Here is a 14,251-nt window from a genome sequence, read left to right on the forward strand (position 1 = left end):
ATGCAACGAGACTTCACGTACACAGTGATCAAATCAATAGGGGCATGTTTTAAAAGATGGACAAGTAGTATTTGACGTGTCGGAATTTGATTGGATAAACGATGACCACTAATCCCTTCAACGCCTACGTGACGGGAAAGACTTGGGAAGGAAGGGTGAGATATAATTAATCCTTACCGTACTGTTACTCACTGTAAAGGTTGAAAGGTGTCAAGTTCTGGGTAAGAAAAAAGAAACTGCCAATACAGAGGCTTCGGGTACTCTGCACTCCATCACCACTGTCGAGTTTCAAGCAACTTACAAGTTACAATTTACAAGCAGCACTGTGTACGAAAACGGTGAACCGAGAAAAGTGAGAAACATCGTTTTTTATATTTACCCGAATTGCCCTTCCTGTATCCAAATATACTTGACCTCGCAAGTTAATGACGTGTGAAACTCAAATAATTATAATTACCAAAAACAATCTTGATCAAAACAAAATTACTAAAATTACTCAGTTTAATTATTATTTTTATTAAAAGACTCTATGACGTGGTATTTAGTCTATTCTTATGAGTGAAAAAAAAAATCCCTTACGTAAACATCGAGATAGAGTACCATACGATAAAGTTTTTTTATTTTTTTTAGTAAATACCATACTATAAACTTTGGTTATTATTATTATTTTTTTTTTGCCAGAAAGTAGAAAACCTTTATTTATCCTTATTATGCAACACTATGCCTGGTGAGAAATAACTTTGCAATTTTTTCTAAGGGCCCGTTTGGTTATATGATTTAAGAGATTTGAAATTTCTAGTAGTTGACCAAAAAAAACTTGGACTTAGTAAGTACATTACATTGTTTTATGTTTTATGTAAACCCAAGGAGACCATAAGAAAACATTTAAAGAAATGTATAAAGTGCTTGGTAGAAAAAACCCTTTAACAATAACAAGTTCATTAGTTAGGGGACCTTAATCTAGTTAGAAAATTCTTCATCTCTTAAGTGTATTCACACCACTTTCTTCTGGGAAATTGCCGGGTTAGGGAAGTTTCTAGAGATTCCTTATGGATTAGTTCATTTATACTTGAAATTCAAGGAATTAACATTCTTTGAGAAGTAAAATTCCACAAAACTACCATCTTGTGGTGTGTTGTATGTATACCTTTGGTGAAGGAGTGGACTCGTCCCTATTTTAGTGGGTGTTGGTGTTTTCCGACTGCTTAATGGGGATCCTCCACAGCTTTTGTTCTAAGGGTTTTTTGAGCGTGACTCATTTTGGGCTTGACCCAACCCTTAGCCTGGATGACCTCATTTGTTTATGTTTCTAGGTGGAACAACTTAATCACTTTCCACCTCCTGGGCTAAGTCGGTTGGATGGCACGACTTGTATACTCATGTAATCCTTGGCTACAATCTTTTTTTAATTTATTGAATGAAGTGTTGTTTACTTAAAAAAAAAATTCCACGAAACTACATCTTTTTCTCTCTATATGTTAAGTAAACGCATATGTCTTCATACATTTGCTTACTTTTGATGTTCACTAAGATTAAAAAAAAATTATAAATTTGATGAAAATTACAAGGACATAGAAACTTGGAAATTAATAGTATTCCCTAAAGAAATAGAAACATAGAGCCACTTTGGGAGTCATGCATGTCTCTTCAAATCTGTTTATCTTTGGCTCTCATTATAGTCTAAATGAGGTAATAATCTTAAAATACATGAATCTAGAGATTTCAAATATCTGGATTCATGAATCTGAGAATTATACCCGTTTGGTTGTAAAAATCTCTAGATTCCATGAAACCACACACTCTACCGTTTATAGGTTTAAAAAAAGGTGAATTTACAGATTTTTGCAAGGGTGAAATTCCCAGAGATTTCAAAAAAGCTATACAATTGTACATTCACAAAAATCATGTCGATCACATAAATTTTTAGGATGAAATCACAGATTTCATTCCACAACCAAACACTTAATTTTTTAAATTATAACTAAATGAGGTATTGAATCTTAAAATAGATTTGAAATCTCTCATGGTTTATATTTGTCACCTAACTTTAATGATATATCATGACAAAACTATGAAAAATGCTTAACATAAAAAAACAAGATGGAAAATAATTTGGAACTACATTTCCTTACTCAACTACCATGAAGTTTCCAATAAAAAGCCCATTATTTTCTGTCTAAGCAAATTAAACCAAGGTTTAAATTTGGTGAAGACTAAAATAACATTTCAAAGGAAGGGTGTTCACCAAATGGAATAATTTTAAGGAATACACTAAAGAAAAATACCCCCATTAAAGTCATCTCTCACCACCATTCCATTGCACTTAGTGTCCCATCAACATTGATGTCAATTTTGACCTTATTAACATGATCAACATCACCATCACTATCATATGTCTGCATTGCTAGCATTTATGGATTCTAGAAAATTAAAACAAAAATATACCATTAGGTATAATGCAAATGTTCTCAACCATTTTAAAAAAAGATCATTATCTGCAAGAGTGGAGGCAAGATTAAAGTCAAGTGCTCATATTAATTTCTTTTCCACTCTTTATTTTTGCTTTTAAAATTTTTTTTTTCAATCGACATCAGTTACTATTTCACACAAAGGAAGAAGAACTTAGGAAAAACATTGAATATGTGGGCCTCATAAGTTTATTTAAGTTTTTCACAATATTTCTCCCAAAATGTGAGATTTTTTTTTTAAACATAAGGAGGAAGAAGTTAAGTGAAGGAACAACAAACAAATTCTATTAATTTAAGAAATCTTGTGTGTTTATTTTCCTACCTAATAAACTAAACAAGTGAGCTTTTAAAATTTCATGTCAAACATTATATTTTTCCACCTCTTTTTGTCCACCCCATTTTATTCTAGAAAAGAAATGGTGTTTATCATAGATTCAAGGAGAAGTATGTTGATTTTTGTTCATAAATCGTCCAAACTAAATAAGATTTGGTACATACAAAACATATCACACAATTTAAAGCCTTGATGTTAATATACTACTTAACGAATATAGCATTGACATGACATGAGTATTAATGATTTATATGTTTTGGCCAAAAAAAATGATTTATATGGATGATACGATGTTGATACCTCTCAAACCCAGTTTTTATTTTTAATCATATTTAGGGTTTTACATCAATATTTTTAGTTTTCAACCTAAATCAAATCACTCCTCTATAATGAAACACTCGAAGACCATCGTGGTCATGCAAACGAAGATAGCATATTCAAGAGTTAGGTAAGTAGGTTCAAATAGACTCCTAAATGTAGGGAAATGCAAAGTCAAGATAGCATTATTATCTACTAAAAGTTTGGAATGTCACTACCATTTCAGGTTTCAGTGGTTGTCGACACCCATAATATCGGTGACATTTCGCCGACATTTGCCATTGTGTGTGTGAAAAATTGATCCCCAGTTTTAGGGATATTTATGATTATTTTAGCCTGAATTTTGTGGTGTAGCTTAATTTGAATCCAATAAACACATTGAAAGCATTATTTTAGCCTAAAAACATCAACTAAATTAACGTTCCTAATTGGCACATGTCCGACTGTATGCAAGCAAAATTAAACGTCTGAAATACTCAAATAAACTAATATAAACATACTAAGAAAACATAAGTACACAACTAAAAGGGTTAAAATGCAGCAAATAAGAGAAATAAGCTCTGCAAGTCAAGATTAGGCAATGCAATCTTCGAACTTAAATCCCCGGGCTACAGACATAGATAATATTTGGAACCTACCCTCGACCAAATTGAGGAACCATGTATTTTGAACTAATCAGTGATGGTAGATTATTATTTTCTTTGTAAAAAATAAAAAAAAAAAAAGAAGAAAAGAAATAAGCTCTGGAAAGCTTTGGAGAAGAGAGGGAAAATTGATGAAAAAATGCCAAAAAATTCGACCGAAATTCAGCTAAATGTCGTCAACATTGGCGGCGACTTTTGGAATTTCCCATGTCGCCCATGTGTTTCGTGTCAAATTCCATCGACAAGGCGACATAACACCAACTCTTCAACCCCACACTAAGAGGAGAGGAAGGAAGATAAATATAACATCTAGCTAGTAGCTAGAACAAGATGATTGATGACCATTGATTCTCATCTCTTATCATAAAAAGGTGAGAGTCAATAGGCTTTCAGAGGCTCGTAACTTAGTGGAGAAGAAAGCTATTTCAAAGAGTCCCCCACTTAAAAAGAAGAAAATATTAATGGAGGGGACCAACAGTTACTATCTTGATGTAACTAGTAACTACTATAACGTCCCAAGTCTAATCAATTCCCATATCCCACTCGTAAATTTATGGGTTCCAAATTACTCGAGTTATTATTGCACTCAACTGCTACTTCCTTTATCAACTCAGCATTTGTGATCAAATGAGAACAATCCATCAAGAAACACCGAATGTGATGCACCCTTTGTCTCCCTAATTATGTCAATCCATTAAGCTTCTCCATTGAAATAGCTTAATTAATGGCAGGAAGTTAATTTAATTACTCGAGAAGAAGGAATATATCAATGGTTGGAACTTGAAAGAAGGGAATAAGTTCTATAACAACTCCTTATCAAATCTTTTTTAGCCCTTCTAGACTCTTCATCAATGGAAAAGACTTCACTTCCTTAATTGATGGTTGTCCTTAAGAGATTCACTTGCAAACATTCTTGAGTCTTCCACTTATATTATGTGTTGACACAATTAGAAGGAGGCCCAAATAATCCTCTTGATCCTTCACCCATTTCTTCAAAATTGAGTTTTTTATTTGGTAGCATATGCCAAGTATTTGTTACCGCTGAAAATCATTGGAAAAGCTCTAACTAGAGAAGAAGACTTTATTGTTTTCTGTAGATTTTCACGATTACAAGATTTGAATTTATAGTAAAAAAAAAATCTACCTAAAACATAATAGAATTTGAGAAAGAATAGGACTCAATAATCCACTACTCACAATGCCTACAATTCTTTATTTACCCCAACTCTACCTACCGACTCACTCATGCCAACACTCCCCCTCAAGTGAGTGAGAAGATGTCTTCGATACCTAGCTTGCATAAAGAGTCGTAGAATGCTTTACTTGATACAACTTTGGTAAGCATGTTTGGTACTTGTTCTTTAGATCTGACGAAGGGAAATGTGATTACCTTAGATTCCAATATCTCCTTGATAATGCCTATCCACTTCAATATGCTTTGTTCAATCATGTTGAACTAGATTTTGTGAGATATCAATTGCAATTTTGTTATCACTAGGGGTGTCAAAACCTAACACGAACCGTTAAAATCGGACCAAACCGGCCCGAACCGAAGCTTAATGGGTTGTGTTTGGGTTGAACAACCTCAGCCCGCAATGGTTTGGGTTGGGCCGGGCTAGCCCGTGAGTGGCCCGCTAGCCCGAACCGTTTGGCCCGAAACCAGCTCGTTAAACCCGTTATAAATAAATAAAATAAAATAAATTTAAATGTAAAAGATAAGAAAACCCCCAAATTTCTATTTATTTTCTTAATTGTTTTGTTTTGGAATATGCAAACAACAAGCCTGTCAAAGCCTTCGCCATTAGGAAGATGGGCTTAGTAAATATTTAGCAAGTGTATTATCATTTGAAAATCTTTTAATTCTTTATTTTGATCCATTTTTACAAGTGTCAAGAAGGGGGGAAGAGAATAACCAAATACGACCCACTAAAATTCATCAAGATACCAGTTTTCTTTTGTATATTATTTCTATAATTTTTACTTCTTTGTAGAAAAAAAAGTTTTTGGTTTTGAACACCCAACACAAGAGACTTGAAAAGAATTTAATGCTTATATGTATTTCCATGCTCTTGATAAATTCCACACATCAACAAGTTACTCAAAACTTACCGTTAGTAAACTTGAACCCAAACCGTTAGTAAATCCAATTCTAAACGGTTAGCCCAAACCGTTAGTCAGCACGAACCCAAACCGCACCAGCTCGAAACTAGCTCAAAATCGTTATTTTCTTAATGGCCGTGTTTGGGCTGAGTGCTTTTTAGCCCGAAACTGGCCCAACCTGAACCGTTGACACCCCTAGTTATCACAAAACAATTTCATCTCTGACTGGGGTGGAAAGCCAAGCTCCACCATCAATCTTCGAAGCCATAATAGCACCAACCCAATTTGCATCAGTGTACCCTTCTACTTTAAGGTGATCATTTTTTACAAATAATAAGTCTCTTCCTAGAGTTGATTTCAAATATCTCAAAATTCAGACAACGACATTCATGTGTTTCTTAGTGGGAGCATGCATAAATTGGCTTACCACATTCACTACATAAGAAATGTCAGGATGTGTGTGTGACAAGTAGATTAGACTCCTACCAACCGTTGATACTTCTCTTTATTTACTGGCACTTGATCTGGGTACTCACCAAACTTACAATTTTGAACTATAGGAGTATCTGTTGGCTTGCAAAACATCTCAAGTTCAGCAAGTAGGTTGAGAACGTACTTCCTCTAGGACAAGAAAATATCTTTCTTAGATCTAGCCACTTCAATTCCTAGAAAATATTTTAGTCCTCCAGGATTCTTCATCTCAAATTCTTTTGCTAAGCTCCCCTCTAGATCTGAAATTTCTTCAAGATCATCTCCTGTGAAGATCATATCATCAACGTCTATTATTAAGGTCATTACTTTGCTCCCCCTTCGTCTAAGAAACAAAGTGTGGTCATAATGGCTTTGTGTGTAACCATACTTTTTCATTGAGAAACAAAGTGTGGTTAGAATGGCTTTGTATGTAACCATACTTTTTCATTGTGAAACTAAATCTAAGCTCGTGGTGATTGCTTTAGATCATACAACTATCGATCAAGTCTACACACCACATTCGGGTGGTCTTTGCATCCATACCCAGGTGGAACTTTCATGTAAATCTTTTCTTCTAAATCACCATGAAGAAATGCATTCTTCACATCAAATTGATGTAAAGGCCAGTCTAAGTTGGCTGCCAGTGACAATAAAACCCTCATTGTGTTTAATTTGGTAATTGGTGGGAAAGTTTTTTGGTAGTCCACTTCATATGTCTGGGAGTGCCCTTTAGCCACTAATCGTACTTTATACCTTTCAATGGACCCATCAACTTGATATTTGATTGTGAAGACCCATCTGCACCCTATAGCTTGTTTCCCCTTTGGGAGTTTTACTAGTCTTCATATTTTGTTGCTTTGTAATGCATCCATCTCTTCTTGCATAGCTTGAGTCCACTTAAGATCCTTCAATTACTCCCGTACTGCCTTAAGAATTTGATTTGCAGAGACACTTGAGACAAATGTCTTTAGTGTGTTTGAGAATCTTTCAGTGAAAACGTAATTAGAAATTGAATATGCTAATTAATCTTCATTCCTCCACATTGGTGAATATTTATTAGGAGGCTTGCCTCTGTTAGGCCTGTTAGGTAATTTATAAACACCAATCATATTTGGATTTAAATAAAAGGGGATATGTGAGCTTATCTTAGGAGTATCCTCAGGAGTACTGGCGGGTATTAGAGAGGGAAAGCTTTGAGGGGGCAACTTTTGCTGTTATACTTCTTCCTCTAACACATTGGTTCTGGGAACACCTAAATCTTCACTAACAATATCCTCTATTTGATTTGAAAGTTGAACACCTGGATCCTCACTAATAGTAGTCTCCAATTATTTGGATGTAATTTTGTACCACCTATAAAATATTGGGATGCATACTCAATTTTGTCATTTTCCCACCGATTTTGCCTTTCAATGTTTGTACCCTCCCCCCCCCCTAAAGGGATAATTGGGGCTAGAAGAGAACAACTTAGATTCCAAAAATGTAACATCCATAGTAACATTGGTCATAACATCGATACCCTTTTTGATGAGTACCATATCCAATGAACACACACCAAGTGGCAAATGGATCTAGTTTAGTTCATTGATTTTGATGTGTATGTACGTAAGCAACACACCCAAATATTTTTGGAGGTAAAGTCATGATTGAAGGCAAAGTAACATATTTTGAGAGAGATTGCAAAGGTGTCTGAAAATCGAGACCTTGGGATGGCATGCGATTCATGAGATGAATATCAGTAATAATAGCAATATCCCAAAACCGATTTGGGACATTACCACCAAATATAAGTGCCCTAGTAGTTTCAAAGATATGTCAATTTTTCCTTTTTTTCCACACCATCTTGCTATGGGGTTTGGGTAAAGGAAAGTTTCATGAATAAGTCCATGTGTCAGAAAAAACTCAGAAAAACATTGATTGATCTACTCCCCCTTGTTATCAAATCGAAGAATACCGGGAGAAACACCAAAATGGGTTTACACCATCATATGAAAATCACGCAAAATCTGATCAACCTCGTCTTTATGTTTCATTAAATAAACCGAGATCATCCTAGTGCAATCATCCACGAAAGTAACAAACCAACGAATACCAGAAACAGATAACAGGTGGGGCACCCCATACATCAGAATGTACTAAGGAAAAAGGTTCCATGCTTTTATTCAACGACACATGAAAGGAAACATTATGACTTTTTGCCAATATGACACTGTAATTTAGAATAAGACAATCCACTAAACAATATTGCTCAGAACAAATGCCTTAGATACTCAAAAGATAGATGATTTGACCTGCAATGCCATAATAATATTTCTCTTTCTTGACTTGTCAATTTTCTTTGGACATGATGTACTCAACCAATGTTGAAATCGTCAACATAATACAACACCCCTCTCTCAATACCACAACCAATAATCCTCCTTCATGAGGATGTCTTGAAATAAACAAAAATTAGGATGCATGGGCACAATACAATTTAATTCCTTTGGCAATTGCCCTATGTGATAAGGAGGGAACAAATAATGTATTAGACAAGGAAAAAGGTTTGAGTGTAACACTGCTAGCTCCTTTCACTAGATGACCATGACCACTGGCACTATAAATATATTGCCATTTCGGAGAGGTATGATGACTAATATATATTTCATAAGGTGCCGTATGATTCGTGGCCCTTGAATCAACTATCCACCCAATATTCTCACCCTCATTGGAACTAATAAAAGCATATCCATATATATCTTCTTGAGTCGGGTTAGATGTTGTGGTGGAGTCTACCTGTGGCACCAATGATAAGAGGAAGAACACCTGTAGCCAAAGATGTCTACCCTATTCCTATTGGGTTCATAGCCTTTTTATTTGCTTGTAATTCTTCCCACCATTTAGGACATCCATGCAGCTAGAAACAAGTGTCAATATTGTGTCTAAAATTACCAAAAAATGAGTGGACCCACCTATAGGTTGTTTTCTTTGTTTGAGTCCAACACTGGATCTGCCGCTTCTTGTATTGGAATTCGGTTGCACAATCTGCAGTTTTGCTTGGTTGGAATAGAATTTAGAGGTCTAGGCTTACCACCTTGTGAAATCATGGCATAAGCATTTATCTCCTTAGGGTTGGTAAGCATAACAGCTTGGCACACATCTTGGCAACAAACTCAAGCATAGGCTTGCTCCAATGTAGGTAGTGGATGTATTTGAAAAATATCAGTCCGAACATTATTGTGTCGATCATCTAACCATCAAGAAAGAGGTAAACACGATCTTTTTGGGTAATTGTGTTATATCTCTCAATATCAACAACACAAGTCATAGGGTTTGGATGACGAAAATCAATTTCACGCCAAAGACCCTATAGGTCATTGTAGTACTTTTCAACCGGACCACCAGCTTGTTTTAGTCGTGTAATTCGACGCTTCATATCATAACCTTGTGAAACATTTGTTCCATCAAAAAATGTTGTTGCCACTACATTCCATACATCTTTGGTTGTAGGGAAGCGAACAAAAGTTCCAATCAAAGCTGGTTCCATGGAGTTAGTCAACCAACCTTTGAAAGTGGCATCATCTATTTTCCACTTTCTAAAGATTGGATTGGTAGGTAGGGGTTGAGGAAGCTCTCCATTGAGATGTCCCAACTTGTCCTTCCTAGAGACATACATCTCGACAACTAGTGACCAAAGTCCATAATTTTGGCCATTCAATTTGACGACAATTTGTGCGGATGGTGCTTTAGGATGAAAGTATGTATGTTGTTGCAGAAGAAGCTTCATCAGTCGGTGATGGAAGAGTCCCTTAAAGGGCCTCTTGCTTGGTTGGATCAGCCATGATAACTTCTCAAGTTTGTGGATCGAACTGCTCTAATGCCATGTTACAGTTAGAAATCTTTGGAAAAGTTCTAACTCGAGAAGAAGACTTTATTACTTTCTATATATATTCACGATTACAAGATCTGAATTTATAGAAAGAAGAATCTACCTAAAACAGAATTTAAATCTGACTAGAATTTGAGAAAGAATAGAACTCAACAATCCACAACTCTAGCCTAACTCATGTCTCTTACAAATCCTTATTTGCCCCAACTCTACTTAACAACTCACTCACGCTTCCTTGTATCTTTTTCCTAAGAAGGAAAAGAGAGAGAGAGAGAGAGACAGAGACGCAAAGAAGTGCTATGATATACTAAGCAATCATTATCAAAATAGAAGTAAAGTCTTTATCTTCTCTAGAGTGGGAAACAGATACAAAAGTGAGTATATGATTGTGAAATTCCCATTTGCGTTTGTCTAATTGCCTAAAAGGACACTATTATATTCAATATTTAATATCTTCATAGAGCAACTGCTCATTGGTGGTGGTGATTCACTGGTCAATCATTTCAAATAGGGAGAATTATTTGCTATGACCGACACGTTGAACCAATTGGAGTCTGATGTGGAATGACAAATTGTAGGTCATGAAATGTGTTAACATCATCTGGGTTAATAATTCAAGATTATAAAGATGGTTGTCTAGTCATGTAAGCATCTCTATCATTAAAGGGTTGACTAGACATTGGTCAGTGGGTCAATGGAATCCGGATCCTCACCCGTTGGGGTAGCACAGAGTGCTCCCTGACGGTTCCCGACCACACAAAACAGTGGGGCTCACGGATAAAATTTTAATTTTGTTTTTTTGTTTTTTTCAATAAGTATTTTTCACCGTGAGCCTCACTGTTTTGTGTGGTCGGGAATCCGTCGAGAGAGCTGATCTGGACTCGGGTCAATCTATATATATTTTTTGATTGATTGCAAACACAGCGACACAGAGATGTCCAAATGGGTGAGATACATTCAATCTACGGTATGTTCAACAATGAATGTATTTTGATACAGATTGATAAGCCATGATAATGTTATGGCACTGTCAAAAGGTTTGATATTTAGATGTCCTGAGATGATTCTTAATTGTAGGAGTTCAGTTCCTGCTGTTATATGCCATTTTATCTAATCATTACCACTTTCTTAAGGGGGTGAAACCCAATTAGTTTGGTTCGTGAGAAAATGTAGGGTAGACGGTTATTCTGCCACCATTAGTTGCAATCCTCATTATTCTCTATAGCAATATATAATATTCTTGCCTTGGTCCAAAAATGTACATCAATTCATAGCCAACCCAAGTTAGCCTCAATTGACATGGATTGACCTTAATTTTAGCAAGGGCGGAGCTGATTTTGATTGACCCTGGCCCTATTTTTTTTGTGCAACTCCAAAAGACTAAAACAGAGACGCCATTAATATATTTCATTCTTAACAATAATTCTGAAGACAACCTCAATGGGGTGGTTCAGTTAGTAAAGATTAACATTCATTAAAAAATAAAAATTAAACATTCGTTATATAATGTTAAGGGTTTGAATTTATCGGGATCTAGGGATGCAATTTCGTTATCGGGAATAATTATAAAAGGCTAAAGTGTACGGATGTGTGAATAGATTAGATGAATGACTATTTATTAAACTAAATCAATAAAATACTTTTTTTTCTCCAATTTTTTATGGGTTAGTTAAGTTTAACCTAATAGCACCCTTTGTGGATTCTGGTTGGCGGTAATGCATTTTTTCTTCTTCCTCTGTTTCTTTTCTATCGACTTCACTAAAAACCCTTTCACTTGCGTTATCAAGCTACCCTATGATTTTCAACAGTTCTTTTCTTGTCGTTTCGAAGAAGTGAAAAAGAAATCTCGTTTCATAAGTACCTCCTTTACTCTCGTGTCACTTGCAAACCCTCTTGATGTCAGAATATCAGATCTCTTGTCCTACCCACATCATTTTCTCTCATCTTACTTACAAACTCTCTCGATGTTTCTCACAATAATAATTGTTTTACTGCCTGAGATTTTCAACTATCTCTCTCTGCTAAATTATCTCTCCATTGTCGTGCCTCCCATTATTCTTAAGAGAATTCTCTAGGTATTTTTCTATTCTCTTACTTCTTCTTCATGAAAAATATCTCATGTGAATAAATTTTAATCTTGAGCTTTCAAGTGTGAAATTTGTAATTTCGTTATTTCGCAATCAATTAGGAGAGTTGTTTTGCTCGTTATAAAGACAGAGGAAGAAGAAAGAGACGTTACTCTAATGCCAACGTTGTTTTTCTTTTTTCTTTTTTTTTTTTAAATTTAACCAGTGATAGAAGGCTGACTTAGCTAACCTGCAAATAATGAAAGAAAAAAAATAAGAATTTTATTGGACGATTTAGATGGTAGATATTTAGAATTGTGTAACTATCATATTCACACGTCGGTTCACATCTTCCCATTATAAAATTAGCTCCAGTTTGGTAAACCTCATGTCCCAAGTTCGAATCCCCTCTGCTCCTTTGTTTCTTGCATTGGACAGTTGTGTGCTCTTTGGCCTGGGCATGAGTGCTACCGGCTTCTGTGGACTATACTAGGCCTCCGGTTGGGCTCCGCTGACGGGGCCAGTGCTTGCGCTGGTAGTGCACAGGGCTAATGCTTGCATAGGTCGCATTCGATAAAAAGTCCGAACATTGCGCAGTGGGGGGCGCTAGGTCGCCGCTACTGCATCCCCTCTTTTATTTATCAAAAAAAAAAAAAAAAATTAACTCCAGTTTTATGTGGGTTTAGTTTATCAATACGCCCAGTCAGCCTTGAAAATTCAAAGCATAAATCTCAGTCAAGAGATATGTGGCAAAGCTATTTCATCCAAATGGACTAAAAATGAGTGGAAACTGCGACTGCAACAATAAAATAGTGTAGAACTCATGACTCCAAAGAGCAGAAGAAGTGGCTTTTCGGTTTTCCACTCACTTGACCATTATTTCAAATCCAAATAAAGCAGGCCCTTATCCATCCTAGCTTGATTCTGCTGCTGGTTGTAGCTACAAAACCTAACAAGTCAATTTAACTGATTGATAAGAACTAAATTATGGAGGAGTCATGAAGAAGAACCAGTCTACAACTATTGACTCTGTTGTTCAGACATCAGTCTCAGAAACTCAAAAATGAACCAGGTTTTTAGACTCTTTACATCTTTGATGGTCATGACTAGGAAGTATTTTTCTACCGTCTTTAAAATTCTTGGAACAAGCATTAATGGCCAAAATACAAGTTGTAGCAAATATGATCCAACCTTTCCCACTGACCTCCTGCAATTCTTCTTTTAGTAGAATCGTTTGCTAATCGAATGCCCTCGTAGAGGATCAAGAAAACGAGGCATTTGGCGGATTCTATTGTGACCAAGCGCATGGTCTGGAGCGGAGCCCCTTTTACTTTCTTTCTCTTCATAATTTTCCCCATTTGCAGCAAATCTAACATACTTTTAACTTTTCCAAGATATGTAGCTTTCTTGTTGGTGGGGTTACCCAAAAAAAAAGGTTGATGGTGAATGCTCTTTTCTTTTTAAAAAGAAAGAATTCATTCATTGAACTAGCAAGAAACCCATAAATAAATAAATAAATAAATAAATAAAAGAAAAAGAAAGAGATAAATGCATGAAAATACAAGGTTCAAACATAAACATTCGAAACTAAGGAGAAGAATTTAATCAAATCGTCATACATGCAATAGACAGAGTCGTCCAAGCTATAATATGGGTCAATTTCAATAAAACCTTAGAAATAAAGTTGTAAGTACAACAACTAATAAACTCAAAAGGCACAAAATACGCATCATCTATCACAAGCGTCCAAGTAGGCGAAAACATGCTACAAAGGCATAAACTGACATGCCATATTGGCGGAGATGGGCGGGGAGAAAACACACCACAGGGGCGGAAAAGCTACATTGTGAACAACTACTGGATCAATTTGGAAGAGGGAACTGCAAGAAAGTTCCGCTGCTTGACTTCGTGAGAAGAACGAAGTGCTTCGGCAACAGTGACTTTTCCTTCACCAGATTTGTGGCCAAATGATGTTGCAGCAA

This window comes from Hakea prostrata, chromosome 6 (assembly GCF_041222555.1).
Source record: "Hakea prostrata isolate BN-2017 chromosome 6, UWA_Hpros_2, whole genome shotgun sequence".
NCBI lineage: Eukaryota > Viridiplantae > Streptophyta > Magnoliopsida > Proteales > Proteaceae > Hakea > Hakea prostrata.